Source organism: Molothrus aeneus, chromosome 10, assembly GCF_037042795.1.
Source record: "Molothrus aeneus isolate 106 chromosome 10, BPBGC_Maene_1.0, whole genome shotgun sequence".
NCBI lineage: Eukaryota > Metazoa > Chordata > Aves > Passeriformes > Icteridae > Molothrus > Molothrus aeneus.
In genome coordinates, this window is record NC_089655.1 from 17,658,491 (window position 1) to 17,676,972 (window position 18,482).

The 18,482-nt window shown below is 43.3% G+C and overlaps 1 protein-coding gene across 2 annotated transcripts in view; it reads left to right on the plus strand.

Moving 5' to 3' along the window:
• Window positions 1-18,482, plus strand: part of MCF2L2 (MCF.2 cell line derived transforming sequence-like 2) — a 153,620-nt gene that overhangs the window by 94,468 nt on the left and 40,670 nt on the right. The window lies entirely within an intron of this gene.

Here is an 18,482-nt window from a genome sequence, read left to right on the forward strand (position 1 = left end):
TTCCAAGATCTCATGCAAAAGCAGTTAACGAAGCTACTGTCCCGCCAAGAGCTCAGGTGTTTTCTGTGCTCCCTGCAGAGCGGATGAGGCCCTACGGTTCTCCCTTTCCTGGGATCCCGCCGCCCCCAGCCCGGCCGAACCCGCGGCTCTGCCCCGCGCTCGCCTCCCGGCGCGGCAACGAGGGCATCCCCCAGCTCTCCCGAAACCTTCGGAACCCAGGAGAACGGAACATACCGGGAAAGTCGCGGGCTGGAGGACACCCCGCTGTCCCCACGGGCTTTCCCCCGCTGGCTGTTGCCGTCTCCCGGCAGCCCCGCAGCCCCCAGCTCAGTGATGGAGATCCTCCCCACCGCGCCTTCCCCCATCCCCGTCTCCCGGAGCACCCGCGGAGCCCGGGAGCGGCCTGGGAGGGGCGGCAGGCAGGGAACAGCTTCCAGCCATGCGGCTGCGGGCGCCCCTTCGGGGGAACAAAGGCGGGAGCCGGCGGACACGTCCCCGCACACCCCCCGCCGCCAGCCTGCCCCCTCCGGAACTCCGCAGCCTGGCCAAGAGCAAAGACAAAAAAAAAGATACTTTTTTTTTTTTTTTTTCAAGCTTTGCTTCGCGCCAACGCGCTTTTTGAAATCGTTCACTCTCCTTCTTTTCCCTAATGTGATTTCTCCTGCCGATTTTTCCTACGGGGTGCCCAAACACTGCTCGGGGCGGAGGCAGCTCCGTGCCCACGTTCCGCGCTCAGCAGGCGGGCGGCAGTCCCGGCGCTCTCGGGGGCGCGTCCCCGTGTTGCAACGCAGGGCTGCGCGGAGAAACTCCCGGCTGGATCTGCGAGTTTCTTGTGTGGGAACAGTGAAGGAAGAAAAAGAAATACCCATACTTTTCCTGCAGAAAAAAAAATAGTTTGGAGGAATAGGAAGCCGGGAGGGGCTGCTGGAACAAGGGGCGGGAGGAAACGGCGCGCCTTTGAATGGGTTGTTTCACCGCAATGCTCGAGCGGCCGCGAGTTTTCCCTCCAAGGCTCAGGGCATGAGAAAGACCCTGAAAGGACCACAAAAAGCCTGAAAATTTTCTGGCCTTTTTTTTTTTTTTTTTAACATAATCGACTGCCGGACAATCAGAGGTTTGGGGGGAATCTGCTAAAATTTACGCAGAACAGACATCAAAACTACACTGAAGTTTGGGTCTCGTTTATCACAGGAATTTGAACTCCCAAACCTCAACAAGACCCTTCTTTAGGACGGGAGAGGGGCAAGCGCCTACGGCGCTAATGGATGCGGTCTGCACCGAAACCCTGGAAACAAAGCAGTTGGAAAACTCGTTTGTCCAAAGCAGGGAACCGCAATTCCTGAAACGCGGAGAAGTGAGACACTCTCCTCCCCTGAACAGACCAGCTCTTACAATCCCTGAAGCCAGGCAGAGAAGAGAAAAAATAGCATTTAGAAATTCGGAATATTTTCGCTACTTTCAATTACCCGGCACTCGCTTTAGCCATCAGAGGCACCAAGAACCCGGCTGCTCTTAGTTCAGAAAGCGCGAGGGGCAGCGGGACGACACCCAGCAGAGATCCCCGCACCTCACCTACCGAAGGGGCCGCAGAGCCGCTTTCTCCTCCGCTGGCTTCCTCGGGCAGCAGGGACGGGCCGGGCCACGGCGCTCCCCGGCAGCAGATGGGCTCCGGGGCCCGGGAGCCACCGGCTCCGCCCCCTGCGCTCCCCGCGCCCGGCCCGGGCTCCCGGCTCGGCTCGGCGGCTGTCCCGCTGCTCGCAAACACCCGGCCCGCCCGCGGCGCTGCTCCCCGGGGGCTGGCGCGGAGACACCGCAGCGTGCGACCTGGGAAAACTCTGTCTGTCATGCGCTGACACTCACAGTGAGAAAAGTGATGTGCTAAAAGTTCAAAAGCACTTATATCTTAAAAATTTCTTAGGGGACGCCATAAAAGTTTAGCTAATTGCTCTTCTAAATCTCCCAGGTGCCAAATAACATCTTATTGCTGCGGAGTTTGTTTGTAGGTCACAGTGAAACTTGTTTGTCTCACTTTGCTGTTGGGAATCTTCAGAGGAGTGAAAAAGAGCAAGATTTAGGGTTTCTTTTTCTCTTCTACCTTCCTTACAAATCTTGGTGACTTCCTTACACCAGCCTGAGGGGAATGCCTGATTCATTGAAGAACACTAAGAGTGAGTCAGTCTCCATGGACAGTAGGACTGGGACAGAAGTATTTAAAAAACAAACCAAAGAAAGTGCTATGAACGTGCCTTCATTGAATACACTTTTGCCAAACTTTTGTAAACAGAAAAACTGGGTTAAAAATGGCATTCAAATTCACTTGAAAAGCCACTACAATGCTGTGCCTTGTGTAATTTTATAGAATCACAGAATCATAGATTTCTCACTGTCTAAAAATATCAAACACAAACCCATTGTGTATCTCCAATTCTTTCACATGACTGTGATTGATCTGAATCATTCCTGATCTCATCATTGACTTCATAGAAATTTAACTATTGCATATCATGACAATTAGGGCCTGTTTGTCATTTTGCAACCATAAATCTGACAACGTCTTTGTGAGGCAAGGAATTGTTTTCTTTTCACACACAAGAGAGAAAATAGAGATAGGAATACTATTGTCAAGGTCACCCAGCAAAAGTAGAGCAAGGGTAAAACCTGAGCAGCTGGTGATCCTAAGGAAAGATGTGTTGTTTTGCAATACAGGTTTTGCTTGGGAAGCTTCAAGGCCTAAGGAGTTTTTCACTTGATCTCTCCTTTCTCCTGTTGTGTGTCTTAGTATGACTAAATACTTTATAGCAGCCTTCCCAGACTTTTAGTTGTCTGTTTGATTCTGGAGTAAGATGAAATATAATTCTGTGCAATCTGCATTTCACCTCAGAAGGAGAAGTTTGTAGTCATTGTGGAGCATGTTTTCTGAGCAGTGTTTAAATAACGATAGAAATAACCTTAAAAACAAAGCATCATTCATTTTTCTTGCCAAAATGATAATTGTTGGTTCCTTCCCTAGTTCACAAACGTGATGGGGTTTTTGTTTGTTTGTTTGTTTGTTTTCCATACATTATTCTTCTTTGTTACTTTTAAGTGTAATTTCTGCATTATCTGTGTCTGGATAATGCAGCTTCCAGAAAATATAGCTTCAATGAGTCACATTCTCAAAATCAAGAGATAACTTTAAAATTTAAGGTGTGTTTATATGGAAACATCATTCAGACATAATTACAAGATTTGAAGAACTGGGTCCATAGAAAACAAAGTCAGAAATATTTCAATTATTGAACAAAACTGACTATTTCTAATCAGCACTGCAAAGAAACTGAGTTTGTCATACAGTTGTGTCCACTTTTTTCCTGAAAAGTGACATCTGCTCAAAGGATCCACAACCTTTTCTTTGTCCTTGCAAATGTCCCATCTTGATTGATCTGGATTTTCTCCAATTGATGTCACGGGAGTAATCACACTTCTTCCTGCTTCTGACCCGAAATTGCAGTAGGAAAGTTTCTATCTGTATCTCTTAATAGATTTTATTTTTCAGTAAACAGAATGTAAAATGGACTTCCCTTCCCTTCCCTTCCCTTCCCTTCCCTTCCCTTCCCTTCCCTTCCCTTCCCTTCCCTTCCCTTCCCTTCCCTTCCCTTTCCCCTTTCCCCTTTCCCCTTTCCCCTTTCCCCTTTCCCCTTTCCCCTCCTTTTTTTTCTTTCCACTTCCCTTCCCCTTTTCATTTCCCTTGTCTTAAACCAAATCTTGTTCAGTCCTCTGTTGACTTATGATTTACTTAGAAATTAAGCTCCACCTTTTCTTTTTTTTCTTCCAGTGATGCTGGTAGGTAGAGTTTTTCAGAGCACCACCCTTATTTGTTTATAAATTACATTTTAGCATCCCTTCTCAGCTATCTCAGGCCCAGTGAGCCCTGGCAGAGGTGCAGAGCTGGTTGTGTCTCTAGGCCAGCAAGGCAGGAGGCAGCAGTGTGTGGCTGGCTGTTGTGAGAGGCCCCTCACACGTGGTTTTCCCCAGGAAACCTGCCCTGCTCTAATCATGCTGCCCTGCACACACAGACTCAGGTCACTGTTCGAGAGAGTAGCGTGGTTTACCAGTGTAGGGATGTGGGACAGTGCAGTTTGTAGGGATGGGGGTTTAGCAGGTGCATCCCTGCACCCACACAGCCTTTCCATTTCACTCAGTCCGTCACACCATGGCACCAACATCAACCTAGGTTGTGGGTTTGGTTCCTGTATGCGCCACTCATTGGCCTCACATCCAGCTGGAAACCTCAGGCCCTATTTCAGAGTAAATAATGAGTTGATAAGATTCAACAGAACATGGAGAAATACCTAGGTGTTACTGTTTTGTAGAATAGTTTGTAATTCCTCCAGATTTGTGTTGAGGTGCTGTGCTCTTATTGCTTCCTACTGTATGAGCAACATGGTTTAGCTCTTGTTGCCCAGTGGAAGAGGAAGGTTGGCGGAAAATTCCATAAAATACTTTGTAGCACAGAAGCCTGCTTGCCAATGATGTATTTGCACAAGGAGGTTGGGATCAGAGATCTGTCATTTAATGCTTCTGATTCAAAGGCTCAGAAGCATTAAACGATAGATCTCTGATCCGAAGGGAAGGGAAGGGAAGGGAAGGGAAGGGAAGGGAAGGGAAGGGAAGGGAAGGGAAGGGAAGGGAAGGGAAGGGAAGGGAAGGGAAGGGAAGGGAAGTCCATTTTACATTCTGTTTACTTCCCTGAGGAAGCCACACAGTGCTCTCAGAGGAGTTGTGCTTCTGGCCCAGCTGCTGCTGTCTTCATCCCACAGACCCATCCCAACAGAGGGACTGGCATCCGCTGATCCACCAGCACCTGTTGTGCTGTCTAGTGCAGCTCAGTATAGCCCAGACCAAACATCCATGAGAAGAGATATTCAATCAATGGAAAGGCAATCTAAAAATACAGAATCACAGTTCTGTTTGATGAGCCAAACCAGCATCTTTCTGTGTATCCTTGAGGTGCTTCTTGTATAAGAAGTGTGAAAGTCTTTCACAATCACATGACTGTGCTTAGACTGTAAGTATAACAGAGCTGAGCATTTTTGACAAAATTTCAAGCAAGGCAACCCTTTCTTGTTTATTTGCACAAATGGCACTAGGCAGCCTGTTGCTGCAGGAAACTGACCAAATCATGCATTGATTCCTTTGCTGGGGTATTATTCTATTTATGCTCAAGTGTTATTGTTGGGAAATGATTTGGTTGGCTGCTCTGTGGTGTGATTTTATGGCCGGAAATCTGATTCATAGATCTATTCTGAAAATAGTTTCACAACCAGTCTAAGCTCATTTAGGGCTGCTGCTGCACCTTTTTCTCTCTCTCCCCACACCCACCTCATGTAGTCCCTTCGTGTCCCTTTTACAGGACTGGCACCTGAGCAGCTGGTATGACTTTTTTTCTTTTTTGTGAGGTTGGTTTTGAGTTGGGTCATCTCCTCTTGCTCACCAGTTTACCTGAGTGTGCATGCTGGTGTACACTCGCTGTCAAATGTGAGCAAGGGGGCAGGATGGAGTGACTGGGAGCATGCAAAGATGCTCAGTTGTTCCTTTGTAGTTATGGAGTGGATAAACTGATCAAGAAACTCCATCCAGAAAGCTGATATTGGCAATCCCCATCAGATAGGAAACTGAATTTCCTGTAAATTTGGAATATTTTTCTGGTTGATTTGCTTTGGATCTGATAAACCCAGCATTTTTCTAGTCCACCTCACAACAAGGGCTGGACGATTGTTGGGCGGTGTTAGTGCTTCTTTTTGAAAACAGAAGTATGACATCTGTTCCAGGGCTTTCTGACCACAGTTTCACTCTTTTCACAAGATGATCCCCCAAATCTTGCATGTGGTTGTGGTGTTCCAAGTGAGTTGTCAATATGGCCTTGACAGAGATCCCTTACAAGCACAGCAATGTGTATCTTGAAGTGATTGGTGTACAGTGGCAGGAGTTACAATGTTATTCATGTTTCATCTTCATTCAGGTCTATTATTGCTGAATAATAAGCTGAAAATTGCAAGGCATTGGTGGTTTTGTACTCAGGTGAGGCATGGCACATAAGCAGCATAACCCCTCCTTCCTCAATTAAATTCTCATGAGACAGTAACCCCTGCTACATTTATATTCAGACAGAATTAACTTCATGAATGACCAGTTCAGGGTTTGAAGTCTGAGGTACTATCTTTGTGACTTTAATGAAAGAGAGTCAAGTTTCTTAAACACTAAGGAGTGGCCTCAGCTATCATGTATGCATGGAACACTTCTGTACACATGCAAAATAATCTCCAAGCATGTACACAGTCCAGACTCACTGCTTGTCCTCTGAACATGCACATAAAGTGTGCTTTACATACTGAGGAAACCTGTGGAGCATCCGGAATCACTTCTGCACACCAGCAGCCTGCCATCACTTTGCGTATTCACATCCTGGACTCTGCAGCCTGAAGGTGCCTGAAGGTGCTTGTCCCCTTAAATGACAGGTTCCAGTTGTAGATTTGGATATTATTTAAGTTTAGAATCCTTTATATTCAGTGTATCTAATTGTCGGGGTTATTGATCTAACAAGGTCTGGGGACATCCAGTCTGTGCATCTGAACATGAGAATAAGTGTATTACTGAATCATCAGGTTGTGTGGGGAGAGCAGGACAGCACTTCTGCCCTGGGTAAAGAATTAGAAGCTATTTTCAGAATGAGAATATTGTGCCAGAGCCCTATTCTAAATCAGCAATAGCAAAGTTGTGCTGACATTAGGTCTGGGAATTGCTAAATTTAGGTGTAGACTGGTGTCAAAAATACTAGTAGCTCAGGGAGTGCTACTGAAAGCTTTGGTGTCCAAGTGCTTATTGTAATCATCACAGCTGTGTATGGCAGGACAGAACTAAATTTCTAAAACAGTTTCCTAAATTCATTAGCTATTGGCCAAAGATGCAGAGCTCTAAAGGAGGCAGAGATAAATATTGGAAACATAGAATAGTGTCGGTTGGAATGGACCCAAAAATCTTGTAGTGCAACTCCCCTACCATGGCCAGGGAACCTTACACTAGAACAGGTTGTTTAGAGCCCCATCCAGCCTGGCCTTGAACACTTTCAGGTATGAGTAATCCTCAGCCTCTCTGGGCAACCTGTTCCAGTGCCTCACCACCCTCACAGTAAAGAATTTCTTCCTGATATCTCATCTAAATCTGCCTTCAGCCAGTTTAAAACCATCGCCCCTTGTGCTGTCGCTACAGGCTTTGGCAAATGTCTCTCTCTTGTAAGCCCCCTTTATATTTTAAAAGGCCAAAGCCCAAAGCCTTTTGTTTTCCAGACCAGACAACAATTTCCCCCCTTTCCATAAGTAGGATCCATTGCAAAGGTTTCCATTCAGTGTGTAAATGAATGGAAATACATGTATAACCTGAATGTAAAAATAGATAACAAATTTCATAAAATAGTGTAATATAAGGCTTCTGTTACAATTGAAAGAAGGTGATTTTGGTGAGTGTTACAGTAGGAGCCCAACAGCATATCCTTCCAGTCTAATTTCCAGGCTCATGAAAACTTCCGGCTGGTAGAGGGGAAGAACTTGGAGTCTACATTTTAAAAGACAAACCATGTTCTTGACTTTATCAATAGGCACAGAGAGCTGTTTTCTTTCACCAGACTTAATGCAAGTTAGTCAGCAGGAGAATTTTCAAGAAGCCACAAGCCATTTCTTGTTTGCCATCCTCTCTTTCAACTTTACAAAATCTTTGTTTTCAGAGAAGTTTTCCTGTTGGGCAGATTGGCTCCAGCATTTACAAGTCTAATTACAGCCTAAAGGGTTGGAAAGATCTTTGAAGTGAAGTGTATGCTGCCATGTAGGGAGATCTGGCTGCTGATAGAAATCTGTGTAGAATAGCAAGAAGAGATTCATTCCTACTAGAGTTCCAAATATTTCTGGGAACTGGGAAAATTATTATGAACAGGAGAAAAAAATTTCTTATTGTTACAATGCAGTAGTTGACTGAGTGTTCTGGAGGCTTCCTGAAGTTCTTGTGTCCTTGTGTCCTTGCTCCCCAAGAGTCTGGGAGGTAAAGAAAGCTGCAAAAAGCACTCTCAATATGTTTTCTTACAAAATTTGCACTTAATCGAATATCAAAGAGCATTAAGCAGTCACTTTGGCTATTATCTCTCATACCTGCTTGCTATTGGATACTAAGGTTATTTTAATGCTCTTCAGAAATTCCAGGAATTCCTCAACTTGTTTTCTGTGCAGTTGTTCTGCTGCCTGCTGGCTCTGGGCAGGCTCCTGGAATGCAGCTGGCCACAAGCACATCCTGGATGGTCGATTTGGTTTAGGCATAAGGGGTGTTTAGCACCAGAAGTATCTTCTGTCTTGTCCTGTGTCACAGAAATGCATGTGCTCCACTTGAAAAGCACTGAAAATTTCTGCAAGCACATAGTCAGTGGGCAGCAATCTCCCTCCTCTTCCTCTGCCTATCCAGGCCAGCACTAAAGGTCTGCTCCCTCACACCCCTGATCCAACTCAGGCTTTACAGAGCACTTGCAAAGAAAGGCAGCTCTGTGCTGGCTTAGGACTGGATGCATCTTCTCTGAAGAAGCACATGTGGACTTGAAGTTTTATGTGTTTGTTTCTCCCTTAACTGTAGCTTGTTCATCTCTCAATAAAAACCTGACTTTGCTCTGACATGGCAAGTCGATAGTCCTTTGCTTTTATGTATTTGCATAATACATAATGCCTCGAAATCCCTGGTAACACAGGAGCAAGCCAAGGAGCAGAGGAAATTAGCCCTGTTGTCAGTGTTATCAGCTGATGGATGGGGAAGGAGAAGGAGAGGCACTGGTGTGATTTTATACCACCTAAGTTCAGGTGGTGCTGCTTTCTCTGTAAAGGGCTGAACAGTGACAGTCTCCAGGCTGGGAAACCACTGAAACAAACCAGGAGCAATCACACCTCTTTGAGTGTAAAATTCTCCAGACAGCTGCCAAAGCCTTCCCTTTGCACATTCACACCAGTTTCAATGAAGTCTGTTTTTAAATTCTAGTTAAAAACATGCAGCTCCTGTGTGTCAATTAGCTCATGAAGGAGTGCTGAGCACTTCACATTGTTATTTGCAACAGCACAAAGAGCACGTCATGTTGCCTAATCAGATGTGAGTGACTTGCACCCACATTGGGCTGATCTAAATAATTGCACGGTTTGCAGGACAGCAGCAGACAGGACACAGCAGATGGGAGATCACTCAGTCCCATGTACTGAGTGATTCAATGGAGCAGTGATTTATCAATTGCACTGTGCAGTAAATCACTGCTGACTTTATTTCCTGCATTTAACAAGCTGCTCATTAACTGGGAATATAATAACTAGGTTTGGAAGATTTGTGACATAATCATGTTTAGAATTCTGTATTCACTTCTGAAAATTCATGTGGATTTTTTCATCCAGCAGAAACATTCTTTCTATGTATGAGTCTAGAAAGGAATTCTGTTTTACATAGTATGACTTGTCTGTCCAGCAGCTCCTCTGTAGACTCTGCAAAGTTCCTGTGCATATGCAGATTATTCAATACACTGTTGCTGATCTTTCTCTGTAGCCTCTAGTTGGAAGACACTGATGCTTTATTTGCATTTCTAGTTGTTACAAACGTGTCTTCAAATACTGTTCCCTGGTTAATAGCTATGTTGGACAAACTAGCATGGACAGTCCTGCCTTTGTGGCACCTGACCTGCATTAGAGCCAAACAATGTGACCCTGAGTGTGCTCTTGTGGTAAAAGTGCCAAAGTTCTATTTGTCTCTGCTCCCCCAGCAGTCTGTCAGACCAGATTTCTTGTGTGGGCAGAGGACACCGAGAGCTCCAACCCCTGTAAGAGCCGTGCCTGGCGCAGAGCTCTCACCTCTGCCAGGCAACCGCCCAGCCCCAGCTCTAGCTACAAACACTGGAGTGGCAAACAAGGCATTTCCCATGTAGCCAAGGCTTGTGTAAGACCTGCAACAGCCACTGAGGCTGTTAAACCAAGCTCCCTATTCTTCTGAGGAGAAAAGGGTAGGAAGGGCTGCAGTGGATGAGCCTAGAAATCTCTCCATCCCATTGTATTATCTTAGACATCCCCCATTAGCAGCTGCTTAGAGAAAAAAGTAAGAAACCCAAATGCTGGGTAATGTCCTTCCAGTTTCGTGCAATCTGCAGTTGTGAGAGTTTCCCTCTGAGTTTCCTGCTGAGTAAAGTGGCCCTCTGACCATGTTCTCCAGCTGGAGTCTATCTGACAGTTCTCTAAAGTTTCTTTCTAAGTTTGGAATATCCTCCATATGTGTCTCTCCCTCTTTCTCCAAGTTTATAATTAAATTCTGCAAGCAGTGTTTTGGGGTGTGGCCGACAGGGTTGCCCAAAGTATAGTTCGGTAAATGGATGTGGATGTTGCTGAGAGCTGTGATTCCCAGTCCCTGCTGGGTGGAGTGTGGTAGCTGCAGATGGCAGGATCCTTGCCTGCCCCTCTGGCCCAGATTACCGTGGCTGAGGATGTGTGACACACAAAAAGGGGATGTTTGTCCTCAGAGTGGTAGTCCACAACTTACTGACTGATGTAAATGTGCCAAGAAGAGATTAACTAAAGCATAGTATGTGTTCCAGTTTCTCTCATAAACTCCATTTGAGCTTGTAAGAATTTTCTCTCTCTGTTGCATTGCTGTTATCCTGTAACTAACACCTGAGCTTGTTTCTCCCAGGTCTCAAAGAATACTGATTCTTGAGGGTATTTAAAAGCAGGGCCCAAGATACACTAGAGTTTGGGCTGGAGGACCAGAGATCTAAGTCTGGCACAATGCTGTGTCCTATTACAGGAAGAAGCAGGATGGAATTTCCTAAGGGTTATATCTCAGACTGAAATCATAGAACCATAGAATCATTTCAGTTGGAAAGGACCTTTAAGGTCATCAAGTCCAACCATTACCCCAGCACTGCTAAGGCCACCACTAAACCATGTCGCCAGGTGCCACATCTACACAAGTTTTAAATACCTCCAGGGATGGTGACTCCACCACTTTCCTGGGCAGCCTGTGCCAGTGCTTGAAATACAGACCCTCAAAGGATGAGGCATCATCCCCAAACCTATCCTCTCACTTCCAAGTGCAACATGAGCTTCCCTGGTCGGCCATCTCCAGCAAAAACTCAGGCCTGTCTGTAAAAAAAATTGTCATTAATTTTATTAATAAAACTAATTCTTCATTCTATCCAAATGACCTTACAAAGTCTTGCAGAAAAGAGCTTTCAAAGGCAGATCTGCCATGAGAATCAAAACCACTAATGCTCTTCTCCTGCTCTCCTGAACAAGTTGGCTCTTCAGGATAGAATTTGTGTTGCCATTTACATGAAGTAAATGATAGTTCTGTGTTAAGCTTTTGTATCCCAATCAAAAATGGCTCTGTATGGCACAGAATGTCCTTGCAGGGACAGGAAGGGGACAAGTGAATACCACAGGCATGACACATGTAAGTCACAGCACTATCAGAGGTGCTCTGCAGTGGGAGATTAGGATGGGGTAGGAATCTGTAGGGACCAGAGTCACATGTGCCTAAATCCTTCTCTGTCCCACCAAGACACCCACAGCAAGGATCCCCCCTGAGACTGCCGAGAGTTTTGGAGCAAGGCTGTGGGCATGGTTTAGGTTTAAGTTTAGGTTTAGGTTCAGGTTTAGGTTTAGGTTTAGGTTTGCTTAGAGCCTGAGCTCTAGCAGTCAGCATGAATTCTCTGTATGAACAATTTCCCTTACATTTCCTTTAACCTACTTCTGGGTTTAATATTTCTGGTCTTGTCTGTCTGAAAGTTTTGGGGCTTTACCACTTTTGCTGTAACTTTTGCTGTTATTGAAAAAGTGCTTTACCACCCTGTGTGGGAAAATCCACAGCACTGTCAGCCCTTATCAGATTTCTTGCTCAATGAGGTCAACCGGTATTTGGATATTGTTGTATTGCATCTACAAAGGAACGGAAAAAGCACACAGCGTGTAATCTGAAAGTAGCTGCGGTCTTAAAAGTCAGGTTGGGCATAGAAAAAGGCTGTTAAATATTTTTTTTTTCAGAAGTCAGAAACTATTAAATATCTAGAGATTTTTTTTACCTGCTCTATTTTCAACTTTTAAGGAAAAAATGGCCAGGAAGAAATTACTGCCAGGACATAAAAACCCAGTGAATTTCCCTCATGAGTAGGACATGCAAAATCTAAAGTGCTTCATTCCAGAGGCCTTATCTTTTGAATATCAGTTGTGACTGATACATGCATATATCTATCTATCTCTCTCTCTATATATATCTCACTAATATATGTATATATATATGACTGATATATTCATAAGGTATGTTCTAATCATTACTATCTAGAAAGAGGTATGGGAATAAATGTCAGTGTTAGTATATGAATTACTTTTATGCATATGTGCATATATTTATATTTCTACATTTTAAAAAACAGTGATCTTCCTTTGTTGGCTGGTAACCCATACTGGTTTCAGTTCAGCAGATCAAATCCATCCTTAAGGAAGTGTAATGAAGAATTATGTCTTCCTCTCTGTCCTCACTTTAAATCCTTTATGCAATATGGTTTGCTGCTGCACTAGATCTGCCTGGCCCTAGGAAATCACCACGTTTTCTTTTGACTGGGTAATATTTCTAAAGAATATTGAAATCTGAGTAATTAATTTAATTCTGTGGCCTGCATGTAAATACTCATGATCTCAAGCAAACAAAGAAATTATTTGGAAGTCTGCACAGTGTGGGAGCAATTTGTTAACCTGCAGTGTCTCAGTTGCATCAGATATTTCACAAGCATGTGTGTGTAGTAGTTTCTATGGATCTCAATTTACTACCAATCTACTACAATCTGCTGGAATATGACCTAATACTAATAACTCTTAGTAGTTACACTATTTTTGTATATAAATTATTCATTTGCTCTTAGCTAATTGATTACTCAATGCTGAGGTATCACAGAGATAAATATATCTTTATGACCAAACAGAAACAGTGGAGCTGCAAGATTAAAACCAAAATCATGAGGGGGGCCTGATGGGTAGTTCACAAATATGGGTAGTTGACAAAATATGCACACAGCTATGTGGGCTGTTATTTTGGCCCACAGTAAGGACCAGTCTGTAGCATCCACATTGTATAAAGGTAGCTCAAATTTAGGTTCAGAGATGCATCTTTTCAGTGTAGATGCACAGCTGAGATGAGAAACAGTTCCTGTGTAACTTTTAGTCCTCTATTCATATTATTCCTTTCTGTAGGTGATTTAATTAATTTACCTCTCCATTAACAACTATGCTCTGGTTCCTATAATGTAGGTCAACTAATTAAGATATATAAAAATATTTCCCCAAGGTCATTTGTTTTGGGAACAGTGAATATGGGACAATTCCATTTATGTGAAGAGTTCAGATCATTTCAGAAGAAGCAAAATATTATAAATAGTGACTTTGGTGGTGAAATATATTTCTAACAAAGATGCAGTCCTTCTGTTCAGAGGAACTTCCACAACAGCTGGAGCAAATCCATTAGACATTGCAACAGGCAACTACAATAACTTCAGTAAAGGGCACAAATTTTGAGATGGGGTGAAGTGTATTACCTAAGTCCCTTATGCTTCTCAAAGTTGGGTTAGTTGGGTTTTGTTTGCAGCCATGAAATGCACTTTAAGAACAATCATTGCTCTTTTGAGGCATTGGGAAAAAAAAACAAAACAAAACAAAACAAAAAGAAAACCAACCAAAAAAAAGAGTACATGGCAGAGAAATCAGAACTGTGTTCTGTATCAACTAACAAATACTGTATCAACTAACAACAAGTTCTGTTGAAACAAGTGTTCCTACGTCCAGAATGATCTTTTATTACATTTACACTTTAGGGGGTAAAGTACAGCAACTGACTCATTACTCAAATTTCATTTCACTTGAGCTGTTGCATAACCTCAGTTGAGAATACTTTTTTACTGAAAAAGGCCTTTTAGCACTGTGAAAAACAACAACAAAAAAATCCTCTTAAATGCAATTATGTAGGTGGAATGGAAGTTTCTTCTACTCAGCTATTGACATGCTGTCATTTCTTTTCATTCCACAGCACTGAGATAATTTTGAGATTTTACAATTAGACCAGTCTTAGAATTTCTTGTAGTGATTTCTAATTCAAAACTGGATGTGATATTTATTGCTGATTCTGTTTCTACTGCAACAATGAGACTTTCATCATATACTACCTACAAAGAAGATACCATTGAGAATAAATGGTAGTTTTGTTAAATTTTATTTACATTCAGAAATAGAAATTTCACAGTACTTAGAACTAGCCAGAGTGCTGGGCCAGGGATGTTTTTACCACTGTGCTCATTTTTGCAAGCCAGTAAATTATTCACTTTGATTTCCCTTAAGTCCAAATCTATCCAATGTTGATATATTTTTTCTGTGTTTATGTTTCCATTACACTGCACATAGGTTCTTTCAGTCTTTACTATTGTGTTTGAAGCCTTGGGTATTAAAAGAGACAGTATTTTCAATTTAATTAGCTCTCTATCTATATTAGATATATTTATAAAAGTGATGGGAGTGTTTTTGAAATTAATTTATTAAATTAAATAGTTTGCTCTTGCATACCCATTTTCTGCTGTTATGGCTGTTGAAAGTACTCCTGTTCCATCTACTAGGCACCATGTGTTTTTGTAAGACAGGTATGGAGAGCTCATGCATGACTGCCATTTCTGCTGGTTCCACACCTGTCATGCAGTCAGGTTTTCTGCAGCACAATAATTTTGGAGCACCAGTTATGATTTATGCCAGGGTCTCTTTTCAGAAAAACTCCCTGGTTTAATTCTAATTGATGGCTTCAATTCCTCTTCTGAGAAAAGACTCCTTATCAGGACAGACATGTGTGATAGCAAATCCTGGCATAGAAACAGGATCTGTGAGTGGAGGTGAGCCAATGAGTTTGTCAGAGAAACAGCTATGGAAACAAAAATCCTGAATTAGTTTATATTGTCATCTGAGCAGGATGCACAAGTAGTAACTGTATGAGGACAAAGCAATTGAGATTTAGCCACAGGAGATATTAATAGGGTAGGTGGTAGGAGATATTAATAGGTTGTGGTAATCTCTGGATAATATTCCTGCTTAGTGTTTCATTATATTTGATGGGGTTTTTTAAGGCAGCATATCACAGCAGAGAAACCATCCTGCCAAAATTATTTTGACAGAGACTTGCAGAATGACCTGACAACCCTGGGGAGCTTGGCCAACTGTTCAATTGTTTCTTTTTCCTTCTGTTGTTAAAGAAGAAGGAAGGAGAAAGAGTTACTGAGATGAAATGGTCTGATATGTGTCTGCTTTATGGTCACTGTGGTGAGGCCCTTCCTAGAAGTGTGCTCTCAGTTACCCGAAGAAGCCAGCTCAGAAATACCTACTGACACAATTTTGTTGCAACAACACAATACAGTGCAGGGTAAGTTTATACTTGTAACAACAGTGCTGCTAATTGCTATTTGCACAGTCCAAAGTGATATAAATAACGACCTTTGATCTAAATACCAGCACAGGCAGGGGCTGATAGAGAAATGCATCTCTAAAAGTCAAGGGTGATAGATAATAGCAGACTTTACCTCAGTTTCAAGGTTTCACTTACAACCTTGGCTAAAAACAAGTCTTTTCCAATGCTTTGTTGTCCATTGCAGCTCCTACATTCTAATCCTTGTTGAGGAACTTCCTCTGTAAAATAATATTTTTTCTTCACTGCAGCATGGCATGACTAACTTGCCAGAGAGAGCACTATTGACAAAGCAGAAATTGTTTTCTTTTTACTCTCTCTTTCTTATCATCCATATTGTGCTGGCACTTCAGGGCTTCTCAAAGCTGGGAGTCATGGAAAGTGGCTCAATGTATGAGATCTTAGTGGTGCTGCAGGGCCACAGGATATCACAGCTGCTGAAGTGAGAAAAAACAGCCCAAATGGCACCTCTGTAAAACCCCCCTTGTGGGAAATGTGGTCGTGGTGTATCCAAGGCCACAGGGTTTCCTTAGAAACCCAGATCAATCATTCAAGGAAATGTGAGCTAGTTCATGCATTGTAATTAAGTTCCATACCAAGAAGTTTCCTTTGCTGGAGGAACATCTGACAACATGGTATCAGTGAGTCTGTGTGTGATCCCTGCCACAAACACACCCCAATTCTGTCAAGCAGGGGTGGCAGCAGGGGCCCTGCCATACTCAGGGCTTTGCCAGGCTGGTGGTTGCTGAGCTCCCTCTGCTAGGACATGTTTAACTCCTCCAGAGGGAAAGCTGACCTTGACCTCCTGAGCAGTGCACATCACTATTTCCATGCCAGGAAAGCTACTGAGTCAGGTATTTCTGGGACCAGAATATTCTACCTTTGGCTAACTCTGCTGGTTTGATGAATCTCTTTGTTTCATGGGGCATGGAGGAGGTATACTTGAGTGGAATAAGTTTTATTAGCAACAAGGATGCCTACAGAGAGGACCTTAGGGATTTCTCAGATTCTGACCTTTAGGTTAGATGCCTAATCCTTTACCATCCCTGCTGAGATGGCCAGTTTGCTTGGGAATGATCCTGGTGAGGAGTTATCCTTGTCAGAACTGCCCATAAACCTCAGCCAGCTCAGAGTTTTGTTGTGTTTGGACTGCTGCCGTGCAAACCTCAAATTCTTGTAAAATTTCTCTGAAATGAATGAACAATACAGTGTGGAAGTTCTCCCCTGCCCCTTTACCTCACACATCCCAGTTACACTAGAAATTATTTCTAACCTAGTCGTGCATGTCAAAGGGGAAAAGGGGATGGGAAGAGCTGCCTGTGACAATAATCCTGTCAATTGCTGCCTCGCATTTTTGTTAAATGTGATACTGGCAGCAGGTGTGTGCTAAGCTCTCCTCATTGCCCATGACAGTCATGGAGCAGCTCCAGTCCTGGCACAATCAGCAGTGGAACGTTCTGGGGGAGGGGGTCTCCCAAACTAGGGACACCTGAGGGGGAGCAGAGAGAGTCACCATGAGCCCACAGCCAGTGCAAGAGTGGCCAATGGGACCTGAATGTGGCTAGGGGAGCACTGGTACAGCCCTCACCCACTGCCCTACTTGTGCTAGACACTCCAATTTAAGGCATTATGCCAAGACAGCTATGAAATCCCAGCTATTTTATAACAAAATCTGAAACATCAGTTGAAGGTAAGGTCTGGTTTTCTCAGTATTCATAATGTTTCTCAAGCAGTGGTCCACAAAGGAGTAATAGCCTTTGAGACCTGAATAAGTGGTCCCCAGCTAGCCTGCAAAACCACATTTTCTTGAAAAAGGACTGGGGAAGTCCAAAGGAAACCAGTGAATCTATTGTAGTAGCCAAGTAACATTTTACTCAGTGCTTTTGCATGTCAAGCTGCAAGCTGAAATGTGGCTATTATATTTTCAAATGCTTGACCAAACCATTCAAATGAGGCTTTTGCAGAAGTGTGATTGTTTTGTTAACCTCAAAAAGGACACCTTAAAATATTGTGGAGAATAAGGAAATCCCCTTAGAGGGGATGCAACAGTACAGTCATGACTTATAATCTAAAGGGCTGACGGGGTCTGGCTGATGGTGTGGCTGTTGTGTGACACTCAGAGCCAGGTAAGCAGGGTCTGGCTGATGGTGTGGCTGTTGTGTGACACTCAGAGCCAGGTAAGCAGGGCCTGGCTGATGGTGTGGCTGTTGTGTGACACTCAGAGCCAGGTAAGCAGGGCCTGGCTGATGGTGTGGCTGTTGTGTGACACTCAGAGCCAGGTAAGCAGACACAGGCAGTGTGTGCAGGGAGATGCTGGATGAATGCATGTGCTGCTATTGATGCCAAGAGTTGCCTACACTGTACTGGCCTCAGGTTGTGTGCTGCTCATGGCTGGCCACACTCCAGTTCCTCTAGACATTATTCCCTAGTGTCCTTCTGGGGATGTGTTTTGGCTTGAGATAGCTGTGCTTAAAAACTCTCGAGAAGCACAGACCAGGAAAAGAACACCAGGTACTTGTCCTTTCCTACTGCTCACACCTCTGGAGCTACCCTGAAAACTTTGTTTGTAACAATACTAAAGACAACACTTTCTAGATAATATGGAACGTTTGATGCATAAAAACATAAGAGATCTAATGCAATTTTATTTTAAAATCTAATTAGTTATTTGTTCAAAAGTTAATTGGTTACATTCATGTTTCTGTGAAATGTCAGGAATCTTCAAGATATATCTTCAAGTTACCTAGAAGCATTAAACTAATATTAGAAATGAAATGTTCAAAATGTAGTAAAAATATTTTACTCTAATCTACTTTCATATTTTCAGATTGACATAATCTTATTGCCTATTTTTGCATTGTACTAAAGGAAGGAAGTCTAGCCACTGATTTTGTTTATTTTATAAAAGAAATGAAACAGAAACATTAGCATAGCTCTGAAGTACAATTTCATTTTATTCA